Source organism: Ochotona curzoniae, unplaced genomic scaffold, assembly GCF_017591425.1.
Source record: "Ochotona curzoniae isolate NIBS_2020 unplaced genomic scaffold, NIBS_Ocur_1.0 contig_1303, whole genome shotgun sequence".
NCBI lineage: Eukaryota > Metazoa > Chordata > Mammalia > Lagomorpha > Ochotonidae > Ochotona > Ochotona curzoniae.
In genome coordinates, this window is record NW_024465036.1 from 11,270 (window position 1) to 17,234 (window position 5,965).

Here is a 5,965-nt window from a genome sequence, read left to right on the forward strand (position 1 = left end):
CTAGTAGCTGATGTCATTCCAGTAACTGGACTACTGATTCTTCCCCAACTCCCTTTTCCTAATGTCCGTAAGCCTGGTGAGTCAGATTAGTCATTGTGGGCTCCTTGGTGAAGGTAGCTTGGGAGCCAAGGGCGGCAGACATTCTGAGAGCTCTTCCTGCCAAGTCAGGGTGGGGCCCGTTGAATCACACCCATCTCACAGCACTGTATATCTGAGTGAGGACCAGCCTCACATTCTTCCTTTTTTGTAGATTTATTTATTTATTCCGAAGGGTAGATTTACATAGAAAAGGAGTGACTGCTTTTTCACTCCCGAAATTGCTACAATCACTGGGACTAAGCCAACCTAGAGCCATGAACCAGGAGATTTTTTTTTTTTAAGATTTATTTATTTTTATTGGAAAGGCAGATATACAGAGGAGGAGAGACAGAGAGGAAGATCTTCCACCTGATGGTTCACTCTCCAAGTGGCTGCAATTGCTGGAGTTGAACCAATCAGAAGTCAGAAGTCAGGAGCTAGGAACCAGGAACCAGGAGCTTCTTCTGGGTCTCCCACACGGGTGCAGGGTCCCAAGGATTTGGGCCATCCTTGACTGCTTTCCAAAGCCACAGGCAGGGAGCTGGATGGGAAATGGAACAGCTGGAACATGAATCAGCATCCATATGGGATCCTGACACTTGCAGGCAGGCAGAGGATGGACAGTTGCGCCATCATGCCAGACACATATTGCCCTTTTCTGGACACCAGTGGGTTATCCATGGTCCAGGAAAGCAGGAAGGCATCAAATATCACACTGAATGAAAGAAAAGTCTCTGGGCTTCTGAACCTAAGTCAGAGAGAGTCCTCTCAGTGGAAAACCAAGTAGCTGCTCTCCAGGGGGAAGCATGGGCAGCCCCTGCAGGGGCCCAGTGGGTGTCCTAGCATTTGAGAGGAAGCCACAATGAAGAGAGAGATTGTACCCACCGTTCCCTGATGATCTCTCTGGCCTATGAGCGGCACTGCTCTGAGCTGAGCAAGAGTGCAGTGTCCAACCCAGGCAGCAGAACAGAACTTGGAACAAATAGCTCAGCACAGAGAAACAGAGGGACAATGGGATGGGGCCCAACCACTTCTGCAGACTCTGGAGCTCACAGAATGCCGGACCAGCTCAGCAGCTCTCATTGTGGGAGATAAGTGCTGTTCTTCAGACCGTAGCTTAGAGGCTCCAGAGAGAAACGCCCACATTCAACCAGTGCTGAGAGCCTTTGAGGACATGCTGAAATGGCCCTGGGAATGGTCTGAGTCCTCGTCACCATTCAATTTTACATCCAGCAAGAAGTGAAGGTCTGGGGCCCGGCACAGTGGCCTAGTGGCTAAAATCCTTGCCTTACACAAGTTGAGATCCCATATGGCTGCCAGTTCTATCCCTGTGGCCCAACTTCCCATCCAGCTCCCTGCTTGTAGCCTGGGAAAGCAGTCAAGAATGGCCAAAACCCTTAGGACCCTGCACCCATGTGGGAGACCTAGAAGAGGCTCCAGGCTCCTGGCTTTGAATCAGTCCAGCTCTGGCCATTGTGGCCACTTTTGAAGAGTGAATCAACTGACAGAAGATCTTCTTCTCTGTCTCTCCTCCTCTCTGCATATCTGCCTTTCCAATATAAATAAAATAAATCCTAAAGAAAAAAAAAGTGAAGGTTTGCTTTGCTTTAAAGGTGGGGGTGAGGGCCCGGCGCTGTGGCCTAGCGGCTAAAGTCCTCGCCTTGAACGCACCGGGATCCCCTATGGGCGCTGGTTCTAAGCCTTGGGACCCTGCACATGCATGGGAGACCCGAAAGAGGTGCCTGGTTCCAGACTTCGGACTGGGCAGCACCATCCATTGCGGTCACTTGGGGAGTGAATCATCGGATGGATAATCTTCCTCTCTGTATATCTGACCTTGTAGTAAAAATCAATAAATCTGTAAAAAAAAAAAAAAGAGGTGGGGGATGATCCAAGCACATCGACGGGTCGCGGGAGATACACTCAGTGATCTGCCTGGGTGTGGATGGGTGACAGCGACAGGCTAATGGCAAGACCCAGGACAAGGGTGGCAGGGGAGCGTGGACAAGAGGAGCCGGTGAGGAGGGCAGCTGTTGATTTCAGAGCAGGGGCGTCCAGCAGGAAGACAGCAGCATCACACAAAACAGTGACCTGGACATTCCCACAGGCAGTGGTGTCTCTGCTGGCCTGATCTTAATTTCTTACCCGCACTCAAGTTCTGAGAGCATTTCGTCTGGAAAAGGTAGTGGAAAATTCTGCTGGTGTCAGCCCTGAGTTACTGCATTTTCTTGTCATTAATTCCTTCAAAAGATCATGGTATATTGACGGGATCCTATGAGGATATGGTACTCAAATGATTTATTATGGGCCCGGTGCTGTGGCCTAGTGGCTAAAGTCCTCGCCTTGAACGCACCGGGATCCCATATGGGCGCCGGTTCTAATCCAGGCAGCTCCACTTCCCATCCAGCTCCCTGCTTGTGGCCTGGGAAAGCAGTCAAGGATGGCCCAAAGCCTTGGGACCCTGCACCTGTGTGGGAGACCCGGAGGAGTTTCCAGGTTCCCCGCTTATGATCGGCACAGCACGGGCTGTTGCGCTCACTTGGGGAGTGAATCATCAGATGGAAGATTTTCCCCTCTGTCTCTCCTCCTCCCTGTGTATCTGACTTTGTAATAAAAATAAATAAATCTTTTAAAAAATGATTTATTATATATACAGCTTCTCTTCTAGATTATAAAGGTGAATTCAGGAATCACAACTTACCCGACTCTGAATAAAGTGAGTTCTCTTGAATATAGCTAATAAGTGCTTCATAGATGAGAGCTGGGCGGAAGAGCGAGGGGAGAGAGAGCAGCAGGCCACTTGGGACACCCACAGCCCATATTACAGGATCGGGCTTTGACTTCCAGCTGCGTTCCCCAGTCCAGCTTCTTGCTGATACAACACCCTGGAATGGAAAGCAACAAATGATGGCAGGGGCCAGCCATAGGAGACCCAGATTGAGTTATAGTTCCTGTCTGGCAGGGCTCTAACCTTTGAGGCATGGGCCAGAGGTTCTCCAGTTCTCTGCCCTTTAAATAAGTAAAAGACCATTTTAAATAGAAAAAGAGTGAGGGAAGAAAGTGAGGAAGGACTTCAGGGAAAAAAAAAAGAAAAGAGGGAAGTAGGACAGAAGAGGGCCGGGTTAAGGAGATTAATTGACCAGAGATGTTAAGGGAAGGCGGTGGTGACAGGCCTGCATCCCAGTATATACGGTGTCACAGAAATGAACTTATCTATTGCCTCATCCCAAATGGCTGGGGACAGTTTACCTTCGGGCACTACGCAAGTTTGTTGTCCATCAAGGCTGTTGCCTGCCTTCTGTGACAGTCAGAACTCAGCTGCGCAGGCTCCATGGTGATGCAGAGTAGAAACAGGGAGATTCTAAAGGAAAAGTACGGGGAATAGGTTTCTAGCGGCCCTACCAACGTGTTTAATTCATTTCTTAAGTGTCTGTGACAGCTCACTCTTTAGCCGGTAACACTGATGTGGGGGCAAGTCTCTTCTATCTCATGAAAGATCTTTTAGTAAATGGGCCTAACCTTCCAGCCCACTCACGGAGAGCACTCTGTGATGATGAAGAAGAAGGGATCCCCGGAACAAGAACCCCAGGAAGCTAGGATGAGGCCCACGTGTGTGGGAGCAGGGCACACAGCCCTGCCCGTACCCCGGGAGCTTTACGCCTCGGCCCTGATCCCCTCAGAGGAACTTCCAGTAAGACCACACAGGACAGAAGGTGGCAGGGAGGAAGGGCAGCGGGAAGGCTCGGACCCGGTCGCTCCATACCAGAGCCGAGGGCAACCGGGGGAAGGCGAGATTTCAAAGCCTAAAGATTACATTTCAACTGAGTTAACACGTCCTCGCATCACTTGATGAAACGAAATGCCTGAGCGGCTTCAGTCAATGAGCTGGCCCTGCTTGATCAAAGTCCAATTGGTCTAAAGAGACTGGCTGCCGCTCCGAGGGCAAGCACACTTCCATTCTGAGTTTAGATGGCTCACTGTGTGCCCCACAGGCCATTACTAGATGGCTTAAGTCAAGAGGCAGGGAACAACAGAAGGTGAGTCTGGGAACAGACACTGAAAAAAAAGTCTGCCCAACACTGAGATCCTGTGTTTCTTCCCAACACCAGGATAAGAAAATAATACTCCAAAAAGACATGGGGTGAGGTAGAAGAGGAACCCCAGAATCAGACGTCACTATAACACTCTTGTGCCTTAGGAACTTGCAGTGGCAAGGAGAAAAGAAGCAGTGTAGGCTCTTCTCCCTAATAAGCCTCTGGAGTGTGTCTGAGGTGGTACAGAAACACCTAGAGGACAATCACACTCCATCACCTGTGTGACTCTAAACAAGTCACTAAATTTCTGAGTCTCCAGTCCCCGTTCTACAAAACCAAGCTAATTACTATCTACTTCATAGGCAGGGTGCAAAATCAAATGATACTGCAGATACAACACATACAACATGACAGCACAATTAAATGTTAATGATACTGCTGCCCCAACATCCAACTTAACAACTATGGACAAGTTTCTGATGGTAAGAAACATAAACAGAAGGATTCTAGACTCTTATCAGCTATGGCAAAAAGTAAAAAAGAAGAAAAACAGCCAAAGCAGCAAGCTTCTACAAGTGCCTCATGGGATACATGAGCTCCCTGCTGATTTATAACCCCTAAGATCATCAGAATGTTACGCATCATTCAACACAGTCAGGGACAACTTCCTCTGGAAGGGCTTACCTGAGGAAGAACTGTTTCAACAGAACAGGACAGGAAAGGAATCGGGGAGAGCGGCTAACACAAGTTAGCCGGAAAGGGAAGAGCCACGTTCCTGAAGGACCAAAAAGAGAAACGGAAGCGGCACTGCTACCTCCCTAAGACCGACATGGAGTGTCGCCCGCACACGGGTTGGAGGTTCACCTGACGGGCAGGTACTCAGTGGCGGTGAAGGTGCTGCTCGGGACACCCACATCCCACAGCTCAGTTCCTGGGGTTACTTCCCGCTCTGCTTCCAATGCCAGCTCCCTGCTAAACTACCCTAGAAGGCAGCAGGTAACGCCTGCAGCACTTTGGCCCCTGACAGCCAAATGGGAGACTCACGTGCCATCCAGGCTCCTGAATTCAGCCTGCCCAAGCCCCTGTTGCTGTGGGCATCTAGGGAGCAAACCAGGGGATGCAAGATCTTTACATGTCAAGGTGTATGTAGGTCTGTCTGTCTCTGTCTGCCTTTTTCTGTCTCTGATTCTTTCTCTCTGCCTTTCAAATAAAACGAATGAACATCAAAAATGTTCAGGACTATTTATTTAAAGGCCAAGCTACAGAGAGAAGGGGAGATGGAGACGGAGAAAGCTTCCACCTTCACCCAACAAGTGGCCGCCATAGCCAGGGCGGAGCCAGACCAAAGCCTGGACGCAGTGGCCCGGCTGTCTTTCCCAGGACACTAGCAGGGAGCTGGTCTGGAGGTGGAGCAGCCTGGATTTGAACTCGCGTACATACAGGATGTTTTGCATCACAGGCAGCAGCTTTATCCACTTACACAAATTATATAGTTTTTTTAATTAAAGGAGATTCATACAAGGCAAAAACATCAATGCAGGCACAATGAGAATGAGCCAATCTAAAGTTCCACAGACAACCTAAAGCATAACTAAGGTAAATCCTGGTGGGTATGCGGTGGCTGGCTTCTGAAGCCATGGTCCTCAGAGATGAGCAAGGGTGGGCGTGTGAGGAGGAAAAGAGAATGAACTTGACACTGGGTGGTCACAGGACCTTGAAGAGAAGTGTGAAAAGAAAGGGACACAGAATGTGGTAACCAAAATGTAGGAACAGGAACCTTCTCCAAACATTCGCTGGCCGTCTTGCAGAAGGGCCCCTGCACCTGCGGGTCTTCAACAAGACACTGCCACACA